The sequence below is a fragment of the Octopus bimaculoides genome, chromosome 20, assembly GCF_046866305.1.
Source record: "Octopus bimaculoides isolate indiv1 chromosome 20, ASM4686630v1, whole genome shotgun sequence".
Lineage (NCBI taxonomy): Eukaryota > Metazoa > Mollusca > Cephalopoda > Octopoda > Octopodidae > Octopus > Octopus bimaculoides.
In genome coordinates, this window is record NC_142947.1 from 31962536 (window position 1) to 31987321 (window position 24786).

General features: G+C 32.9%; 1 protein-coding gene across 1 annotated transcript in view; it reads left to right on the forward strand.

The window, feature by feature from the left end:
• Positions 1-24786, forward strand: part of LOC106877684 (pleckstrin homology domain-containing family G member 7) — a 970386-nt gene that overhangs the window by 1556 nt on the left and 944044 nt on the right. The window lies entirely within an intron of this gene.

Consider the following 24786-nt stretch of genomic DNA (forward strand, 5'->3'; position numbering starts at 1 on the left):
CATTCGCCGAATACTACAATTGAAAACACGAAGCATGACAGCACACGCTGGTACTGAACCCAACGCCACGTGGTTGTAAAGCGAATGGCTACACAACATGCCGTCTCTCTGTATATATATATATATATATATATATATATATATATATATATATATATATATACATATATATATATATATATATATATATATATATATATATTTATATATATAAATATATATATATATATATATATATATATACATATATATACACACATATACATACATATATACATATAGGCATACATACATACATACATACATATATACATATACATACATGCATACATACATACATACATGTATATATATATATATATATATATATATATATATATAATACAAATAATAATGCAGTCCGAAGACGGTTTTAATGGCCGATACTTCGAAGTAACTGTCAATCTTACTATAGTTCTGTAATAAAGAAAAATTCTACTCTACTAAAGTATAAAGTAACCCATTAATTTCATGAAATATTTTCCCCTATAACTGAACATTAAAACAAACAGTAATACTTTTTCTTTCTTTCTGTATATATACACACATAATGGTAACACATATAAATACATAAACTATACAATTTATATAAGATATATATGTGTGTGTTTCCGTGTGTGTGTGTGTATGTGTGTGTGTGTTTGCATGTGCGTCTGTGTACATCTATTAAGTAATCTAAGTAGACAGATGAATGTGTGTGTATATGTAGATTGATGTACAAATTTATGTACGCATAAATATACAGATATGAAAATACACATATTTACTTAGTTTCATATCATATTCACTTATGTACAATCATACATGCAAACACCTACACACATTTACTCTCTGTCGCCGGAGAGATTTACGTATTGCATTAAATTTGTTTTACTACTTGAGAGTGGGTACTAAGCACGTTATATATATATATATATGTATGTGTGTGTGTATATATATATATATATATATATATATATATATATTTATATATATATATATATATATATATATATATATATATATATATATATATATATATATATATATATATATATATATATATATGTATATATATATGTATATATATTCGTATATATAAATACATATTTACACATATATATATTTGCATACATATATATATGTATATACATAAGTATTTTTGTATACATGTATATATATATATGTTCATATGACTGATGCATACACATCAGACATATATATATATATATATATATATATATATATATATATATATATATATATATATATATAACAAATTAAAAGGGTAAAGATTTATCAATTTATTAATTTGGTGAAGCAAATGCTTGCTGATCCCTTAATTATGTTTATATATATATATATATATATATATATATATATATATATATATATATATATATATATATATATATATATATATATATATATATACATATATACATACATATATATATATTTGTGTGTCCATGTGTGTGTCCGCGCGCGTGTGTGTGTGTGTGTGTGCGCCTGTGCCCGTGCATATAGACAGACATTAACAGGTCATCCTCTTTACGCTACAGTACCTACACTCCGACACACTACCGCTGTCACGTTAGGCGATTGTCTTCTGCACCCCTAACTCATATAGTATAACAGACCGCATGATGCGTACCTGTTGAGTGGCAGTGTAGTATTATGAACAAACAATACCAGAAATGATAACAGTAAATTTTTTGTCTTGGCACGTCAGCCACGACATCACCTGTCATTCCTTATCCTTTTTTATATATCCCTGTCATCAACGGTGATATTTTTTTGCCGCATTCCTCTGTATTAAACTACCGCAGAAGTCAGTTGTCTCTCGTTAGGAAATCATACTGCTTGTTTTATTCTATGTTTGATTGTGTACACACTAAGACTGTATGTATTGCTATTTTGCATAAACTCTCTGTTTGGAATGTGTGTGACAGATAGTGTATTACCCACCTCTCTTTCTCTTTCCTCTCTTTCTTCTCTTTTTCCCATGTCTTACCGTCATTTTGTCTTCCTGTGTTATCCTGGTAATTGCAACCTTGTCTTTTAATTATACACACACATTCTGTGTGAATGTGTGTGGCGTCGCCGTGTAGAGTGAAACAGTCCACTTGTCTGTGTGTAGCAATGTCTCTCTTATTTCTCTCTCTTTCTTTCTGTATGCCTCTCTTTATAGGCCTATATCTCTGCCTGCCTGTCTCTCTCTCTCAGTTTGTTGGGCAAGGGGAAATATTTTGTATCATCATTGATGCTGCGTGGGCATGTGCCGCTGTGTAGAACAACGTCAGTGAGTTAAAAAGACGAATCTCTCTAACTTTGCTCTATGTTTACACGTCGCTCTGTATGTAAAGAAGACAATAATACTTTACGTTCAATGGATACACGTGTGTGCATACACATGCATACCATGTTAACCCTCACGTAGAACCCTACACTTGTTATGGCTTTTTAATAATGTGTATAGCTATTTGATCATGTTCCTCTCTGTGAGTCCATCTGATTTTCTCTCAGACACGTACTACTGATTTAAAATTTTGGCACGCGGCCAGCAATTCTGGAGGTGGGGTTCAAGTCGATTATATCGACCGCAGTGCTTGACTGGTTCTTATTTTATGAACTTCGAAAAGATAAAAGACAAATTCGATCCCGGTGGAATTTGAACTCAGAACGTAAAGGTGAATGGAATGATGTTAAGCATTTTGCCCAGCGTGCAACCGATTCTGCCAGCTCTCTGACTTTACACTTATAATATTACATTCCTTTTTCCCTACCGCCACGTGCTTGTGTCGTGGCCTAGAACTTCCTGTAGGAGCTTTTTAAATGTGTGTGCAGCAGTCTATGTCGAAAACTTTGTGTGGTACCCATCTATCTTTCAATGTGTTAGATAAAACAGGATTATATTTACTTACACCTGCGCAATCACGCAATATATGTGCGTGAGTGTGTTTATGAACGTGTATTTGTGTCTGTATAAGTGTGATGTTGTAGTGTTGTCCGTATGCCATTTAAGCATATTCAAGCAGACCCACATAACAATACTATCTCCTCCTCCACTTCTTCTTCTTCTTCTTCTTCTTCTTCTTCTTCTTCTTCTTCTTCTTCTTCTTCTTCTTCTTCTTCTTCTTCTTCTTCTTCTTCTTCTTCTTCTTCTTCTTCTTCTTCTTCTTCTTCTTCTTCTTCGTTCAAAGAAAATGGCTGTAACTTCAAGTTTCCCCCCCAGTTACCTTCGTCAGACTGATTTCCAAGTATTTTTTTTTCGTTCATCTTGTGAGGCGGGCCGTGTGGTTGCACTGTAGCTTTGGTTGCGTAGTGTATTTTCGTAATATACAAAGATATATTTTTATGGATAACTTAGGTGGGTTGTGGAGGGAATGAAGGTGAAGTAGAAGAGTGGAAGGAATAGAGAAGTTGGAAAAGAAAAGGCGAACGGAAAGAAGGAAGACACTATTCTGATTGGATTAGCTTTGTTAACTTCGGCTGGTTATATTTGATGTAAGAAATTAAGAATTGGTTTTGTATTATTCTTTGTACTCTTTTATGCATGTATATAAACACAAGTGCTAGAAGTCATAATTCAAATCAAAGAGCGGTCAAGTTCTGTATTTCGTGCTGAAAAGTCCCAACCATGCATATCTTCAATGGAACAAGAGGTTTAGTTTCAAGGATTGGCTTTGTAGATATTGTGGGATATTACTGTTTGATGCTTAATATATAATCACTTGCGGTTGAATACGTATATCAATTATATGTAAATCGTTGAAAGTTAATATTTATACATCTACATAGATATGCACACATATAGACACACACATATTTATACATAAAATTGTAAGCATGTTTGTGTGTGTGCATACACAGATGCAGGCACGTACATTGATATTATATAATTATATATATTTTCTATGTTCATATATACATACACACACAAAATTCTGGTATTTATTCTCTTTCCTGTTTGCTGAACTGGTATGTTTCTGGGACGTAAATAAGCCGGTCTCAGGGAAACAGGGAACGGAGACAAACAGACAGGCAGACAGATACACACACACACACACTCACACGCACACACGCGCGCATACACACACACACATGCTCACACACACACACACTCACACACACACACACACACACACACACGATATGCTTCTTTCAGTTTCCGTCTACCAAATCAACTGATAGGTCCTTGGTCGTCCCGGAGCTGTAGCGAAGCACACATGGCCAAGATCCATACATATATACATTCATAAGATAAACACATATGTGCATGTATATATATATATGTATATATATGCAAAAAAATTTCAAGTACTGCGCTACAAGACCACAAGTACCTCCCAACTGGCATACACAGGGCCTGGAGGTACTGCAATCCCAGAACCACAAACAGTGAGAGATCTGGGCATCAACATGTGTAGTGATGCATCATTTCACATGCACATTGTCAAGTTGACAGCAAGGTGCAGACAACTGGCGGGGTGGATACTGAGGACTTTCCATACAAGGGATCAAAAAGTCATGTTGATTCTATGGAAGACATTTGTTCTGAGCCGCCTAGACTATTGCTCTCAGTTGTGGTCACCACACAGTGTTAAGCGGACAGCAGAACTCGAGGCAATTCAGCGGCACTATACAAAAAAGATCGCCACAGTCCAACAGATGAACTACAGGGAGCGACTGAAGGCACTAGGTCTCTACTCCCTGGAGCGCAGGCGGGAGAGATATGTAATAATATACATATGGAAAATACTGGAAGGACTGGTGCCAAACTTTGGTATCAAGTACTACAGGAATGCCCGCACGGGTCGCCACTGCATGGTGCCAAAGGTACCGTCCACTGCATCTCACATAAGAACGAGATACTGCAGCAGCCTCGGTTTCAGAGGACCTCAGCTCTTCAATGCCCCGCCAAAACATTTGAGAGACATGCAAGACATGGATGCGGAGGTCTTCAAGACAAAACTTGACGCTTTCCTCTCCACGATACCAGACGAACCAATGGCTCGTAATGAGACGCAGTTTAGGGCAGCTGTGTCAAATTCTTTTATACACCAGATGTGCCATCAAAACTCTTGATTGGACAATGTCAGGTGGGGGAGAAGAGCCATGCAAGGAACGTGAAAATCACGGTGGTGCACCAGCATGACCGCAGCCACTTGGCTGAAACACATAAATAAATAAATAAATAATATATATATATATATATATATATATATATATATATATATATATATATATATATATATATATATATATATATAACAGATAATAAGAGTGAAAAAACTACAGAAGGCTTGTGTTACATGGTTAAAGTATATATTTAAATTATGTCAGAAAAATGTTATAAAATTTTTTTGGTATATAAACATTGTATTTGGAGAAATAACACGAAAGACAACACGAAAACGGTTATTTCTCCAAATACAATGTTTATATACCAAAAAAAATATTATAACATTTTTCTGACATAATTTAAATATATACTTTAACCACGTAACGCAAGCCTTCTGTAGTTTTTTCACTCTTATTATCTTTTATACATCCAACCACGTGCTTTCACATACCAACTTTCTCACCTATATATATATATATATATATATATATATATATATATATATATATATATATATATATATATATATATATATATATATATATATATATATATATATATATATATATATATATATATATATATATATAAAAATGTACATGTATACATACAAACACGCACATAGACATATTTGTGTGTGCCTATATTCTTTTATTCTTTTAGTTGTTTCATTCATTTTGACTGCGGCCATGCTGGAACACCGACTTTAGTCGAACATATCGACCCCAGGACTTATTCTTATCCTGGTACTTATCATATCCGTATCTTTAGTCGAGCCGCTAAGTTACGGGGTCATAAACACTTCAATGGTACCGGGAAAAACTCAGTCACACAAATGCGTATATGTATACGCATATCAAGTCCACTCAAGGCTTTGGTCGGACTGAGGCTATAGTAGAAGACATTTGCCCAAAGTGCCACGCAGTGTGATTGAACTCGGAACTATATGGTTGGGAAGCAAATCTCTTACACCACACAGTCAATCCTGCGCCTATATATATATATACATATATATATATATATATATATATATATATATATATATATATATGTATGTGTGTGTGTGTGTGTGTGTGTGTGTGTGTGTGTGTGTGTGTGTGTGTGTCTATATATATATATATATATATATATATATATATATATATATATATATATACATATATACAGAGCCTTACAGGGCTTACCGCTGTTTCTGGTATATGATGTAATGCACTTACAGCAGAGTGCATGTGCATCACCTTATAGCTTCCGCGGATCCTATTAAGTCAAGTATATGTTTATTTGGAAAAACGTGGATGAGAACACCATGAAATGAAGAATATATAAAATAAAAAATTGGCGAAGTTTCGGGAGTTAGAGTCTTATATATATGTACATAGACATATATTTAACCCGCATATTAATAAATATTCACATCCATAGACAGTGTTTTCTCTGTGAATAAACGTGACAGTATCTATCTATCTATCTATCTATCTATCTATCTATCTATCTATCTATCTATCTATCTGTTTGTATGTCTGTCTGTCTGTCTGTCTGTCTTTCTGTCTGTCAATCTATCTATCTATCTATCTATCTATCTATCTATCTATCTATCTATCTTTCTGTTTGTCTGTCTGTCTGTCTGTCTGTCAATCTATCTATCTATCTATCTATCTATCTATCTATCTATCTATCTATCTATCTATCTATCTATCTATCTTCTTTCTATCTGTCTGTCTGTTTGTCTAAGTTGATGTTTGTTGTATTGTACAAGCCCATTTGTTGCCCAGTTCATATTCATAGAGTCTATAGTGCCATTAAATTGTTAACACATTGAAGACCTAATCGCAACATTTCCTCCTCTCTCTCTAAGGCTGCTAAAATATTCTTCTAGCTGGGTTTTAGATTCTCTCGCTTCCTATATATCTCCATTATTTTGTAATTCTGCCAGTGACCCGTACCTTTTTAAATGTGCATTAACAGACATATTCAGTGTATGTGAGTAGTTTGGTGGGTCTGAGAGGATTTAACATCTGATTTCTGCTCATGAAATGAATCTATTCATGAAGATGTTTTATTCTTATGCTACAAGTATACACTGTTAAATCGCACACCCTTTGCAAACTCTATGATCCACCCACAATATGATTCCTAAAATATTTAAAATTTTAAAGCTAAAGTACTTTTTAGTTTGTTGAAGGCAAATGAGACGAAACTTTGAAACCATCGTCAATCGTTTCCTCGCAGAAGAAAAAATATAAAGAAGAAAAGAAAAGAAATATCCAGTTCGATATTACAGAAAATGCTTTGCAGTTTTATGCAAAGGCTAGACATTAATATGTATATTAATGCGGTGAGCTGGCAGAATCGTAAGCACACGAGACAAAATTCTTAGCGGCATTTCTTCAAACATTACTTTCTAAGTTCAAATGCCACTAAAGTCATCTTTGACTTTCAACCTTTTGGGATCCCTAAATGAAGTACCCGTTGAGTGAGGTCTGTGTAATCTCTTAGCCACTCGCCCGAAATTTCTAGCCTTGTGCCAAAATTAAAGCCAATATGTTTGGATGGGTGCGTATATATATATATATATATATATATATATATATATATATATATATATGTATGTATGTATGTATGTATGCAAGTATGCATAGGAAAAAGAAATGACAAAGGAATAAACGATTATCTTATAAACTTCATTAGTTTACAGTTGTTACTGCTATGAAATGAGATACAGTGGACTCATGGTTGCGTACTTCAGTAAAACCTTATAGTTTCATCGGAGACTCACACACACACACACACACATATATAGTGTTAAAAGTCTGTCATACCGGCCATGATGAAATACCACAAGGTATAGAAAATACGTATTCGCCTTTATATATTTAATCCTTTATATTGAACACTCAATATTTCATCTATTCAATAAGACATATTCCATATATTCAATAAGACATTCAATACTTTATTTCATAGTACCATCCATTTTTATTTTATATTATATATTGTATATTATATTATATATTGTATATTCCATATTCTATATCCCACATTGGTTTTACAGGAATATAAATAAAACATAAAAAAACAGACAGTGTTGGAACTCTTTTAAACAAAATAATATATTCCTCTATACACAATCATACAAAACCCCTTTTTTTGTATTTATTTTTACTCGCTTATATATATATATATTATACATATATGCATACATATCACTTGCATATACATGTCTGTATATATATATATATATATATATATATATATATATATATATATATATATATATATATATATATATATATATATATATATATATATATATATATATATATATATATATATATGTATATATATATATATCGGTATGAAATTATGAGAAACTATAGGCGATCTAGCTGTACTCCCAAACCCACTCACCTGATGACATGCAGGTAAACAGCTATTGCTGGATCATATTTATATGATCATATGTATAATACGTGAAATACTCAGCATTTAACTGATGCTAATGCACAGAAACTTTTGAAATGATTTGGATTAAAGCCTATTCCTTCTACCTTGTATTATATGTATGTATTTATGTATGCATGTATGTATGTATGTATGTACATAAATGCATACCGAAAAATATATGTTGCAATGATGAGGTTTTAATTCAAATCCCTACAATTACATTTTAGTTCGATCCAGGGATCCAAGTCTAGAAAGTTATGAAACTTCTAATGCTTTTTGCAACAAGAGACGACAAAATGTGGACAACACACGATTGGCTTTTTGTTTCTCTCTCTCCCTGTTCTTACACGCATATAATTACACGCATCCGCGCACACAGACACAAACACACACACACATGCGCATATTTGGTCTACAAGCTAATTATATGTTCTGTTTCCTAAATATATACAGTCTGTGTGGTTAATCTATATTATGTATTTTGTGAATATTCTTTATATTCTAAATGTCTACAGTTTATATAACGCAAATACTGGATGCCACCTCTACTAATTATCAATGTATTATATCAAAACATGGAAACAAATCAATCTCTAAATGTTTCAATTCTTAGACAATTCATAATGTCCACTTCGTGTCAGATTCATTTTTTCAAACGTCTAAAGCTGTCTTTTGTTGTCCGATTTTCTGTTTTTGTTCTTCCCTTTCAACCACCTCAAGGCAAGTGACTCCTCGCGGGTTTTCGTTTATTTTAATTTCAAAGAGAACCATTCTTACAGATGTTCAGAAATGCTAAGAGAAAAGAACGGAGATATTTTGTACTGTATTTTCAGTATCTAAATGCTTCAGAATTTTAAAAGAGTATTCATAGAAATTAACCCAAATAACAAAGATAATAGTAATTAGATAATTGCAGAATATCTGGAGGCTGAGAGGCGGTAATTATTCGCATTGCCTCAAGCTGCTGTCTTGGCTAAAAGGGATACATTCACAGACATGACAGAGATGAGGATCTAATTCATTGGAAATTATATTAGTGTAATGAAATAATGATAATAATAAAAGCGGTATCATAAATATACATTTGGAATGTGTCAAGGAATGACCAAGCGACCGTTTTGTAGGATATAGCATGGCGCACAGAGAGATTAAGGCAAAAAAAAAGCCGGATATTGTTGTCAGCGATGACCAGGAAACGTAAAGCTTTCCAATCGAAGTAGACAGAAGATAATACTACTTCAAAGAAGTGGATAAATTATCCAAATGTAAATATCTGGAGATAGACATAAATAAATGGGAGAGAAAAGCAGGCAATCTCTGGTTTGAGAGTACTTAAAATTAAACAAATACCTGACTAAAATACAAGGACTTAATAATATACATCAAATTCAGAAAATAGTACTGGTAAATATTGACCATATTTTCAGTACAATAGAAAATACAAAAACAAAACATTGGTCATGTCAAAGCTGGAAGAGCTGTGCTTAGTTTTGAAGAGAATGCATATAATAAAAGAGGCAGTGAAAAAATAATGAGTTCGAGAAACTTAAACGGCACAAACTTTAGATATTTTATATTTTATTCTAGATTAATGTGAAGTTTTCGCTCCGAGGTTTAGGCTAAAGTTTAACTGCTAATTCATTCCCAGACATCATCTTTTACCACTAGTTATTGCTTCAGACAGGCCTTAACTCAATCTTATGCAAATTATTTATGATTCCTTTGGCAAAAAAAGAAAGAAAAAAAAATTCAGAAAATATGTTGTTGCTTTTTTCTTTTATCATGTCTTGTATGCTTGTTTGTTGTTTACTTTTTAGAAATTAAACTGAAGTTTCTGCGAAAATCATAAAGTAGATCTTACTCTGTCGATGTATGCCAATCTACACACACGCAGACACACAAAGTAAGGTCAATGAATATAGTTCGATATTGGTGCTTGACCACCAGAAATATAAGGACGATTAATTGCTGTATCAGTTCCAATAGACAGCAATATATTTCTCAAAGAAATGGAGGAATTATCTAAAAATGAAAATTTCGAAATAGAAAGAGTCAAATAGTATGGATAGAAAACAAAAGCCTTCCTACGTTAAAAGAATCTTTAGGAATAATTTTGAGAAATGAGCAGAGAGTCGTGTAAAGAAACTTCTGACACATTTACACAACATAGAAAAGAGCAGTACCTGGCGCTTAATACAGATTACTTAGAAAAGACACCAATAGAATGAAACAAGCAGAAAACAGTGAATGGATACGAAATACACAGGGCTGGGTTCGGTGGTGCATGACGGCAAAAGACAAGCTGAACTGCTTAGAGACATTTCAACAACGATTTCTAACATTGGTATAAGGGAACTGGGTGTGCAATCGTTTGAATTACCCGACAGATATTCAGTAATTCCTGTTTTATCGACCCTGAAAAGGCTGAAAGTCATGTTGGCCTTACCGGGATTTGAACTGCGGACGCAAATATCAGTATCTAAATATTAAAACTACTCAAATACAATGCCTTGATGATGATGGGGAGGAGGACAATGATGATGATGATTAGGGGGACAATGATGATGATGATGATGATGATGATGATGATGATGATAATTAATAATCATCAAATAAAACATTAGTAACAACAACCACAAAGAGCAACAACAACAACAACAACAGCAAAAACAACAACTATTATTAGTAACGAGTTGGTCTACGACTGGATCAACGAGTAGATTCGCGAGTTGGTGGAATCGTTACCGCGTCGGAGAAAGTGTTTAATAGCATTTCGTCTATCTTTTCATTCTGAGTTCAAATTCTACCAGTATCGACTTTGCCATTCATCATTGCAGGGTTTCTAAAATAGGTACTAGTGGAGCATTAGGGGCAATGTAATCGACTAGGCCCCATCTCCTCCCACCACAAATGTATATCCGTAGTACAAAGTATTAGATCAACGAGTAATAAGAATATTTCCACGCTCCGTTCAACTTCCTACGTATAAAATCGAATCGTCTTCATATTACACTTATACTACAAGCGTTACTATCGCCACCACCCGCAACAGCATCACCATAAAACGGTGAGGGACATATTTGATAACGTAGTCCTAGATATTGCTTTCAAAATTTCGCACAAAGCTAGTAAATTCAGGGAAAACGTTAAGTCGATTACATCGACCCCAATGAAGTCCTAGATAAGAAATTTCAGAGAGAGAGAGAGAGAGAGAGAGACGGAGTGCTCATTGCTAGTATGCTTTTGGTCATCATGGATCTGCTCAGTCATGCTTGAGCTATGATTTAACATCAATCGCAACCAAACATGAATAGAAGAACACCAAACTGAAACAAACAAATAAATAAATAAAGCAATCTCAACAAGAATGCAGCTACTAACTATAATTATTGCATTTCTATTGGCCACAAGGAACCAGGTACGTGATAAATCTGTTTCAAAGAGTTACAACGTAGATGTTTATGTACACTCTTGTATAAGTATATATGATAAATAGATGGGTGTGACAAAAACGTAAAACAACGTATTGATTCATTTAAAATTTACTAAATATAAAATAAAACAATCCCGCCGACACTAAGATAGTACCATCTAGATAAGATCAGATCATTCTATAAGTCTGACCACTTTCCTCCATCATTATATACCGACCGGGTTCTCTGGATTTTCTTAAGAGTATTTTCGTATTTAGCAACACATTGAAGAGTTCAACATAATCTGCACAGTTCATGGACCATCTTATTTTACAGGGGCTCTTAATATTCGTCATAAATATCTTCTGTTGACATACTATTTGTTTTGTTTTATTGTAGGTTCATCGTCATATTAAGTAGGTTGTAAGACTTCAGTCCAAATGTTATGAATTTCAGGCACTCCACCAGGTTTAGGTGCTTATTTGTAAGGGACATCTCACCACTTTTCTTTCGACAGACTAGACTTATTCTTATCTCTTTTCTCTTTCTTTTCTTCTCGCTGTCCTAGACAGTACAGAGGTGTGTTTACGAGCTGTAAAAAATACAATAAGGGAAAATGATCTTGTCTCTCTTATTAAACGCATTATCAGAAATATTGTTTCAATCATTACAATTATGTATAAACTGCATCCGTTGCCGACGCAGTGTATGATTTATTGGGGGTACAATATATTCACTGATGGGGATGATAAATTACTTTTATTACCGTAAGCTCCGTATGCAGTTTTCTTTTCACACAGCGTATTGAATATCCTAAGTCAATTCAATTTTTAGATCTTATTATCATCATTATAAGACAGCATCTTCGATACGAAACTTTCATTAAAGGAGCAGTCTAGTGTATTCCTCTATTTGCGTTCAAGTTGTTTTGATTGTGCGATATATTTATGTGCTTGCTACGAGTTGGAAATCTGTGAGTTTATGAGTTTATGATATCCAAACTAATTATTTTCTATAGAATTGTTGTTAAATATTTTATAGAGTGAGGAAGCGTGTCCTTCTCATGTTCATTTTCTATTATTATTATTATTATTATTATTATTTTTGTTGTTGTTGTTGTTGTTGTTGTTGTTGTTGTTCTTCTTCTTCTTCTTCTTCTTCTTCTTCTTCTTCTTCTTCTTCTTCTTCTTCTTCTTATTATTATTATTATTATTATTATTATTATTATTATTATTATTATTATTATTATTATTATTATGATGATTATTATTATTATTATTATTATTATCATTATTATTATTATTATTTCTGGCAAAGCGGCAAGTAATTAGAAGTAAAGCAGGCCTGAAGCAACCACTTTGTATGTTGGGAGTCACGAAAGAAACAGAAAGACATCTAATGACAAACTGTCCAAAAGTTCATGAAACAATAAAGACAAGGTTTATAAGAATTTTGACCATATTTATTTGGAGAAACGAAATGAAGCGAATGACAAAGGCTTGCATAAGGCATAGGCTTGAGATAAGAAGCTCCTAGAATAGAAATACTTCTTTGGGGAAAGGACAGTATAGTGTAATTATGAAAATCAGAAGAAGGCCGAGTCCCGTGATAAGTAACGTTAAGAGGATACAGTCTTGCATAATAGCATTCATAGAGATAAATCGAATAAACTATGTACATGGTGAAAGAAGTTGTTGTTCTACATTGACAGGATAGAGCAGCAATTAACATATTCATGTTCGAATCTGCTTGGACGAAATATGAACAAATATATAAGTAGAGATAGATGTATCTATAGAATAGGCATAGAAGCAGTGTCTCGGAGATGAGAGAGGAGTAGAAAACAAGGCCGATAATACTTTAGAATTCAACCAAAGAGAGACAGAATCCCAGTGAGGGCATCAGTCTAAAGATAACTACAGTATTCCGTACCGGAGAGAATGTATGGAAGATATATAATATAAAGACAAATAATAGATTCAGAAGAAAGATAATCACAAGCTTGATATCGAGAATCAAATGCTACAGTGGCTAATTTATCAATAGAGCTAATATACTCAGTCTTTGTAAGTTGCTTACAAAATTTTAAACCTAAAATGCGAAAACTAGAGGATTCGGGAAATGATATCATACGTTAATGCTACAGGAAGGTTTATATCGTATTATCTTCCTGTTTCTATGGTAAATATTGTTTTGTATAGGATGTTCTCAGTAATTTAGTTTGTCTTTCAACATACTTTCTAATTAGATTTTGCTGCAGTGCAGAAAAACCTCCCTAATGCTATCAGTAATGTTTTGTTTATAACTGTGGGCTGATGGTCGAAGATCTTAAGTTTATTGTGGTTTTGTTTAGAAGGGTGAATGGTAGTATCTGTGTTTAGATCCATGTAGCAAGTGTAATATTGAATGAATTATGTACGCGCGCGCACGCACACACACACACACACACACACACACACACACACACACACACACACACGCACAATTTCGGCAATGTATAGGCATCTGAGAGTTTGTGTCGAAGGCTAATAACGGCTACAATGTTTATTTTCTAAACAATGGTCTAGTTCTGATTACTGTTGCCTTTTCCTTTCGCTGCTCAACCTTTACGTTGAAAGTCTGGAGAATGCTAAATTTATATAAATACTATATATACATACATATATATATATATATATATATATATATATATATATATATATATATATATATATATATGTATGCATATATTGTTCTATTTGGAGATGGGCATATTGCCCAGATGTCAGCAGATGTCACAAGATGTTTGTGATAGCACAGAAAATCTCCCCAGCTGGATCAGCGACTATAACAACACCTGAGACCTGACAGGATGTATAGTGGGCAGCATGGATGTGGTATCCATATACCTATACATCGACGTGGATTTGCAGTGAAGTGCGTGGAGTTGATCAGCGATAGCGAAGTGGAGTTTCGCAGTGTCAATACAGAGAAACCGGGCCTCCTACTTAGACTGGCATAGACAAATATGACCTTAGAAGTTTCTGTCGACACCACCCCTAGAAACGAACCGGCGTACCACTTTAGAAGGGCCCTAGAAAAGCTTAAACTAAGAATTAGGGGTGTAGAAAGGCCAGGCTACTCAAGCAAATCTCTAATCTGTAGAACCTATTTTTTCAGTAGAACCCCCTGTACTGATAGGAACTGTACTTTGCCTGATTGTCTAAGCTTTTTAATCCTATCAATGTAAAACTCTTTTGGTTTCAAAGCGAAGAACTCTGAAATGTCAGTTTCGACCTTCTCTTGGCTTGCGAAAGTTATGTCCTCCAAATGATTCTGTAAACTACAAAATAAATGGCAATCTGAAGGAGCAAGGTCGAGAAAATTTGGTTGGATGAAGAATTTTTTCCCAACCAAGCCCTTCGATCTTCTGTGATGTGATCTTTGCAACATGGGATGGGCGCATTGTCCTGATGATATATCACTCTTTTTCTATTCACTAAAGCGGGTCTTTTTTTCCTTCAAAGCTTGGTTCAAACGCTCTAATTGCTGACAGTAGACTTGAGTATTGATTGTTGCATTAGGTGGTAACAATTCAAAGTGAAGTACTCCTTTGCAATCACACCAGACAGAGGGAAGAATCTTTTTTTTTCCATGAAGTTCCCTTCTCGGTTGTGGTTGAACTTTTCCCCTTTTACCAAGCCACTGTTTACGACATTTAACATTTCGATAGAAGATCCGTTTATCGTCACCAGTCACAAGTCTATCCAGAAAGGGTGAAATGAGTTCGCGAGAATGGAGAGAAGAGCAGATGTCAAATCCGGATTTGCGGCTGCTTTCGGGAAATTCATGAGGCACCCATTTTCCAAGTTTAGTAACCTTTCCAAGTTGTTGAAGATGATGATGAACAGTTATATGGTTTGAACTAAGCTTTATTGCCAATTCGTCAACTGTTAATGCAGGATTTTCTTAAAGTAATGCCTCAATGAGCTTATAATCAAACTCAACTGGACGTCTGGTTCGATCTTCATCTTCAAGGTTGAAATCTCCACTTCTGAATTTTTCAAACCATCTTCTGCGAGTTCTTTCTTTCAAGCATTCTTTCTCGTAAACTGTGTGTATGTTTCGAGGTTGATTCGGCTGCAGAGTTTCCTTTTTTGTACTCATAAAGCATTAAGTGCCTTAAATGCTCTTTGGATACTTCCATGTTAGAAAGGATTTTAATCAAAGAAATTTTAATTCTATTATTCTGTAAAATAATATTTAATTAGTTTAAATGCATAAAAATAATTTTTAATTCCATTAGACATTCTAAAATACTATTAAATTTCATTCAATTTTAAAAAAGAGAAAATCGGACAGAACTTACGGGATGACTTGATATATGTAAATGTGTATGTAGATTTGTTTTTGTGGCATTATATTTGTATGTTCTTGTGCTGGGTGATCTGCAGATAAATTTTAATATAAAGTTGCTTATTGTTGTTCCTAGTTATTGAAGGATACGCAACCTGGCAGATTCAGATATGTGTGTGTGAGGAGTGTGAGTGTATGTATGCGTTTGTGTTGTGTGATCCTGAAGTATATCAGTCTATAGATGTTTATAGATATTGATAGGCATTGTAGGATCGGCAGCATAAACAAGCAGAGATAGATTAATGTGTCACACGCACCGAATCACACGCGCACACGCACACACACAAATGTATGTATATATATATATATATATATATATATATATATATATATATATATGTATGTTCGCGCACAAACACACGCACACACACACACACACACACACACACACACACACACATATATATGCAATTTTCTTACTGTCTGAATGAATGTCTGGAAAATTATCGAAAATATCTATAATGCACAACTGCAGATTTGAAGGAGGGGATATTGAAAGAAAAGAATTTGATATAGAACGAGAGAGAATGTTGCGCTACGTTTTTCAGATGGGGAAGTTAGTTCAGTTAATAAGAATCGATAAGAAAGGGAATGATTAGGAATTAAAATAAAAACAGTGTGTGTTATTGGCAAATTACTCTGTTGGCACAAACACGTACACAGTTACCCACCAAAAACATGTGAATAGGTATTTTTTAAGAAGCGCACACATGCATGACCATATATAGATATATATTCAAACATATACATACTTATAGCTATATATAAACGTACGTAGGTATATATATATATATATATATATATATATATATATATATATATATATATATATATATATATATATATATATATATTGACATGCGTACATGTATATGCAAGAATGTGTGTATATCTATCTATCTAACTCTCTATCTATCTATATGTCTCTCTATTTGTCCGTCTGTCTGCCTGTCTGTCTGTCTGTCTATCTATCTATCTATCTATCTATCTATCTATCGATCTATCAATCTATCTATCTATTTATCTATCTATCAATCTATTTACTAGCGTACATATATATGCAACACACCAAGTCCGATAAATATATTTACTGAAAAGTTATTTTCTCATAAAATATAATTCCTAAGCTTTTGTTAATGAAAGTTTACAGGTTATTGTTATATTTATTGATAATATTTTACGTATATTTCCTACTCAAAATGACCATCATTTTCTTTCACCATAGCTCTTAATCTTTTCTCAACCGATAATAGATAAATAATTGTATTTACATTACAGTTAAATGCATATGCATTATGTATATGTTCATATACATATATATACATAAATACATACATACGTATATATATATATATATATATATATATATATATATATATATATATATATATATATATATATATATATATAATAATACAAGGAATATACATACATGTATACACACATATATGTACATACTTACATCTACATGTGTATATATATGCATATCAGGGTACAGGACGCTAGAACAATAAACTACAGACAACGGAACGAACACATAGGAAAACGGAAAGCCACTTGGAATATCCCTTCATCAGCCATCTCCATTCTATCTAGACGTTTCGAAGATAAGACAGCGATATATATATATATATATATATATATATATATATAAAGTAGGTAGGAAAAAGACCCAAGCTGTGCCCTCTTGAAATACATCTACATATTCCACTATTACATTCCAGAATGTAGTTGTTGTCCTTGTTGCATTAATGTGAGGTACATATACGAGTTGAAAATTCTGAAAATATTTTTGGCAGTGTTATTATATAACAAAAGAAGTCTCAAATTTGTTTGGTATTAGTTATTCGCCATTATACATGTTTTATTTACTAATTGGAATCATAAAGTCGTATGTGCTGGATAAACATGTCAGAAATTTCTTATTAGAAATTCTTCAGCCAGGGAATCGAATATTATTAATCGATACTCTCTCTCAAGAATTTCTAATAGGATGTTTCTTACTTGTTTACCCAACATGTACAATTGTATGATTCTTCATAGCAAATGAAACATGCAATGGTGAATTAATATTAGCTAAACATTTTCCAGATGCCTATAGGTATGCTTATGTGTGTGTGTGTTTGTGTATATGTGTGTGTGTTTGTGTATGTGTGTGTGTGTGCTTGTGTGCAGGCAATAAATTTCCTATAACACATATAACCCCACATAGAAACACAAAGTTATATGTATATATTGTTCATAAAGTGAAAGAGTTCACTAATCACTCAATTAATTGCTAACTCACCAATGGGGACCCAGAAAACCTTATTTATAAAAGGGTTGTTCAGTTTGAGGTGGATGGCATTTGAAATTTCATTTTAAGGAATTACTTTTACCTCAAAAAATTTCTAATCATGACCAAAAGTACGCATATGAGCCCATTAGATTAAACACCAAAATAAAATAGGTAATGGAATAATTGAAATAGAAAAAAGTGTCAATAAAATCTACAGTATTTCCGATAATTAAATCGTAAGAGCAAAACGATTTTAGCCAATGGAAATGCATGTAGTGTCCAGAAACATATATTATAATTCCTCTCTATTCCTGGGAAAATCGTGGAATTGAATCCTGAGGCAACTCCTCTTTTTGATACAATGAGAAGTAAACGGCGTAATACTTTCCGGTTGAATTCCCAAGCGTGACCAGCTGCGGTTTTGGATATCAATCAACCATCACATTCTTGGTCCACTCCTAGGTTTCCTGCCTCGAAGAATCTGTCTTGCAATTCTTTCCTGTGAAATTCTAATCACATATGCCTAGTGCGAGAGCGGTGACCTCTCAGTGCAAAGAATTTACTGCTCCCTTGAAAATGGAATCTTAAATCAAAGATAACAGACTTCTTTTTTAAACTAAGAAAAATCCTCAACACACCATGATACATACATATAATTCATGCTGAGCGTGAACAAATAGTTGATATTAGTTAAATAAAATGAATATTTGCGAACTTGTGTATATCATCAATAGTCAACTCAGCAGAGCAATATTTATCCACTTTCCTTTTCAGAAATACCTGTAGTTTTATGGTTTTCTATCTAGCAGATTGTATAGACTGAAATTTTATTTCGAAATATTAGCCGTTAACTAAGAAGAAACCAGAGTAAGTTTATTTCTAGAAGCTCAATTTATCGCCGGTTGTAAGTTTTATTTCGTTTCGTTAATTATATTTTCCAATCTCTGTTTTGAAAACACTGAACATGTTTCACATGGGTCATAGAACATGATATCGAATAAATGTTCTGTATTTTATCAATTGTTTAGAAAATATACGCATACACTTTTTTTTTGTTTTCAACTACAGTACATATAAAATATTTTTCCGTAGGCCTCATATATTTTCACCCATCGCTCTGATGGTAAATACTCTTTTTTCGGAGACATTCCCCTGTTTCTACAGTTGCACAAAAGTGAACAGAAAAATAGACAGAGAGAAGGAGAGAAGAGTGGGGGGGAGAGATAGATAGATAGATAGATAGATAGATAGATAGAGAGAGAGAGAGCGAGAGAGAGAGAGAGAGAGAGAGAAATAGACTTTGTACGATATGCTTGAGTGGAAACAGAAAATGATAAAGAAAAGATTTTAGGATGAGGAATGTGAGAAGAAAACAATGTGCAAGAATAGAGAAAAATATTAGGAGGCGATGTGTTGGGGTAACGGTAGAATAAATGACAAACATACAATGTAAATTTAACAGACATATACAATACTTCTACACACGTATGATACTCCTATCTACACAAAAGAACTGAAATTTATAAATTACTTTTAACCTCAAGAAGCAAGATAATGATTCAAAATTTTGTTCAAAAGTCATTAAATTCAGTAGTAATATTCTAAATGGCAAAAATATTGCAATTTAAATAATGAATGAAAGGAATCATCAAAATCAGATGCATTATTTCCAAAATGAAAAGAGTAAAGGAGAAATTGTAAAATATCACTTATATCAAGAAATCAATAAGTTATATAATTTCTCAAGTGTGTGTTTCGTAATATTAGGTAAAAATTAAATTTTCAGTACATTTTATAGATTAATTCAAATGGAATCTTTTACCAAACTAGACAAAGTTAATTTAAAACTATTGATATTTTACAGTAATTACTAATACATGTGTATATATGTATATATATATATATATATATATATATATATATATATATATATATATATATACATATATATGTATGTGTGTGTGTGTGCGTGTGTGTGTGTATCTGTGTGTGTGTGTGTGTGTGTGTGTACGCGTGCGTGTTTGTATATACATGTAATATATAAATATATGTATACCTAAATATAGATATATATTTGTATATGTATGGAAGTTAATATATATGTAATTATATAATTATATAGGTATATACGTATGTTTATATATATATATACATATAACAATTGCAGCGTAGAAGGTGTTTATAAGCCATTTAAGAAACACAGAGAAACCGTTAGATTCACTTCAAGATTTAAATTTAAATGTTGAAATGAATCTAACGTTTTTTTTGTGTTTCTTAAATGGCTTATAAACACCTTCCACGCTGCAATTGTTTTCGTTCCATCACACGATCTCAGATCAGATCACTTGCTATGCAAGTACGTCCCCGTAATATATATATATATATATATATATATATATATATATTTTTTAAAAATAAGTGCATTTTCAAACTTTCTTTCATATATATATATATATATATATATATATATATATATATATATATATATATATATATACATATATATATATATATATACATATATATATATATATATATGTGTGTGTGTGTGTATGTGTGTGTGTGTGTGTGTTTGTGTGTGTGTGTGTGTGTATGTGTGTGTATGGGTGTGTACATATAGTGGCATAAAAAGTTGGGAAGATTAGTGAGAGAATAATAAAAACTACTTATTAAGCAGTACAAATAGATGAATATCTCAGTCAAACGAAGCCGCGTTAATAAATTAAACGTCAGGAAAATAAATGAATTAAAAGATAATTAATTAAGGTGAAAATGAAAGAGGTCCCAATAAAGAAAAACAAAAGCAAAATGACTTTACTTGAATATTTTTTTTTCGTTTTATTGTGAAATCTTTCATTCCGTGTAATGCGGTCTACTCTTCCATTCATTCTCCATTGACTAGCTATTTACATAAGAGTTTGTGCTATCCTCTATCAGTATATGCCTTTCCTTCCTTATAAACATACAGAATATCTGCAACGCACTTATTCTTGTAAATTTTAAATACAATTTAGTGCAGCCACTCCTTTGTAGCCATATAATATTTTTTTTAATCTCTCACTGTGCGTCTCATAAATACTTTCGTTCTACTCCTAATCCTCTCTTTTTTTAAAGTCGATCTTACATCATTGTCACTAGAATCATATCAATATAGAAATATATACCTCATTTGACGCTACACTCCTCATACAAGATGTCCCTTTACAATCCTCACATCTCTCTTCTACTTCTTTGTTTTACTTCCTTCAACCTAGCATCACATTCTGTAAGGCATTTATTATAAGTATAAATTTCACACATTTTCTCTTCATATAGTTCACTCTCACGTATCCCGTATCTCTACTTATACGCTCTGTATTCAGTAAATATCTCTTATTTTAATTTTCCCTTTTTGGTCTCTTGCTTTCAAATATATTCATTTAGATATATCAATGTGTTCTAAAAAATTGCTGTTTGCCACTTTTTAAAAGCTTCATTCCTTTGAGCAAGTGTGCTGTGCAAAGCACATAGCTAACAACTTAGAAACTTTTATGCATGACTTAGGTGTCTGTCGGTTGTGAAGACGAATGTTTCAGTTGATTCGGCCAACCGAACAACCTGCTTGGTGAAATGAAAGTGCAAGCGGCTGAGCACTCCAGAAACACGGCAGCCCTCAACGTAGTTCTAAGGGAGATTTCATGCGACACAGATTGTGACAAAGCTGGCAGTCTGGATTAAAGGACCGGTGTAACGAGACCTAAAGTGTCTTGCTTAAAGACACAACGCGCCGCCGTGAATCTAACTCACGCCCATACGACCGTAACGCGAATGTTCTAGCCACTAAACCATGCGCCTTCATGTATGTATATATTTACACACACACACACACAAAAATGTGCGTGCGCGTGGGCGTAAGAATGTGTGCGCGTGTGCGCGTGTGCGCGTGTGCGCGTGTGTGCTTAGTATACATTCATGATGATATATACACACACATATATATATATATATATATATATATATATATATATATGTATGTGTGTATATATATATATATATACAGACATACACACATACATATACATACACAGACAATTACATGCATGTGTGTGTGCTTGTGTGTGTTTGTGTGTGTGCGTCTGTGTGAAAGTGTGTGTGTGTGTGTATGAGAGGGCGTGTGTTCAATCTGAAAACAGGATATCCACACTCGGATCTTCGATAAAAAGAGAACGTCCAATTAGTCTGAAATGACGACACTTCATTTCTACATACCATATTCGTTATACATTTTCAGCGCAGATGTTTAAATTAATTCTCGCGTTTCAATATTCCTGTGAACCGTATATTAATTATCATCATGACTAAAATTTTTTCATGAATTTAAATATATATTATACATTATGAAGAAATAATTTGCGGAACCAAATGATGAAAAGGAAGAGGAAATCAGAATGACAAATAAATTAAAGAGCAGAGAAAAATATTCTCTTGAATATTGTTACATCTTTTTATGCGTCGATTTTAATGAACTTCACCAAGTCGATGAAGTGATAACCAACATATAACTGACTTTCAGTGACCGTTTGTGTAACAAATTTCAGTCTTATCTGGCAATAAAAAAGAAGAAAGAAAGGGAAAGGGAGAGAGAGATAGAGAGAGAGAGAGAGAGAGAGAGAAAGATATATATATATATATATATATATATATATAGAGAGAGAGAGAGAGAGGGAGAAATAGAGAATATAAATCAGAGATCATTTCATTCAAAATATTAAAGAAACTGAGTGAATGTAATATTGAAAAGACTTTATCTTGCATGAGGGGTATAATGTCAAATGAGGTATACAGTTCTATATTGATATGATTCTAGTTACAATGATGTAAAATCGACTTTAAAAAAGACATTTGCAATATTATTGTATTAAAACTCACAGCTTATTTTGCTGGGTATCATGGAAAGTGTCAGCTGTCCACAGCCAGCAGACTGCTTTGACTTTAAAACATGATTATTATTATTATTATTATTATTATTATTATTATTAAAAGCGGAGTCGGTAAATTGAGTGCTGGTTGAGCATTGGGGCCAATGTAATTCACTTCTCCACCGAAATTTGAATTCATTCATTCTTCTTCTTCTTCTTCTTATTATTATTATTCGTCTTCTTCTGCTTCTTCTTCTTCTTCTTCTTCTTCGTCTTCTTCTTCGTCTTCTTCTTCGTCTTCTTCTTCTTCTTCTTCTTCTTCTTCTTGTCATTACCGCGAGCTGGCAGACTCGTTAGCACGCTGGACGAAATTCTTGGCATCATTTCGCCCTCGCTACGTTCTAAGTTCAAATTTCGCTGAGGTCGACTTTGCCTTTCATCCTTTCGGGATCGATGCGCTCGACTATCCCCCTCCCCACAAATTCCAGGCCTTATATCTATATTAGAAAGGATTATCATTGACATTGTTATTATTATTATTATTACTGGCATTATCATTATATTTATCCCGCAAAATCAGTTATTGCCCGTTAAAAATTCGAACAGTGGAAGACGGAGACGGTCAAATTTTACGATTACTTCTTAGCTTTGAAAGACATCATGTGCTGGAGTTGCAGTTTTCACGGTCTCTGTGAAAAGCAAATTCGATAAATTTCTGCTGCCTTGCTCATAACAATTCTTTAATTAATTGTTTCTGATTTAGCCACACAACCAGCAGTCTTGGCAGATCTAGGTACTTGACTTGTAGATTGCTTTACTAACCCCGAGGGATGAATGATAAAATTGATATCGGAGAGATTTAAACTCAGAGATTTGAACGTTGAAAGAACTGCCGTAAGACAATTTATACTACCCTCATACGGCTCGGATCGATATTGATTACGTCACATGAGATTTTATTTGATATGTAAATTCACATGGACACATATGTGGTTGCTTATGTATAAACAACTAAATGAATAGCACGGACTTACACAATTCATACACATATACATATATATATATATACATAGATATATATATATATACATAGATATATATATATATATATACATATATATATATATATATATATATATATATATATATAATATATATATATATATATATATATATATATATATATATATGTATATATATATATATATATATATA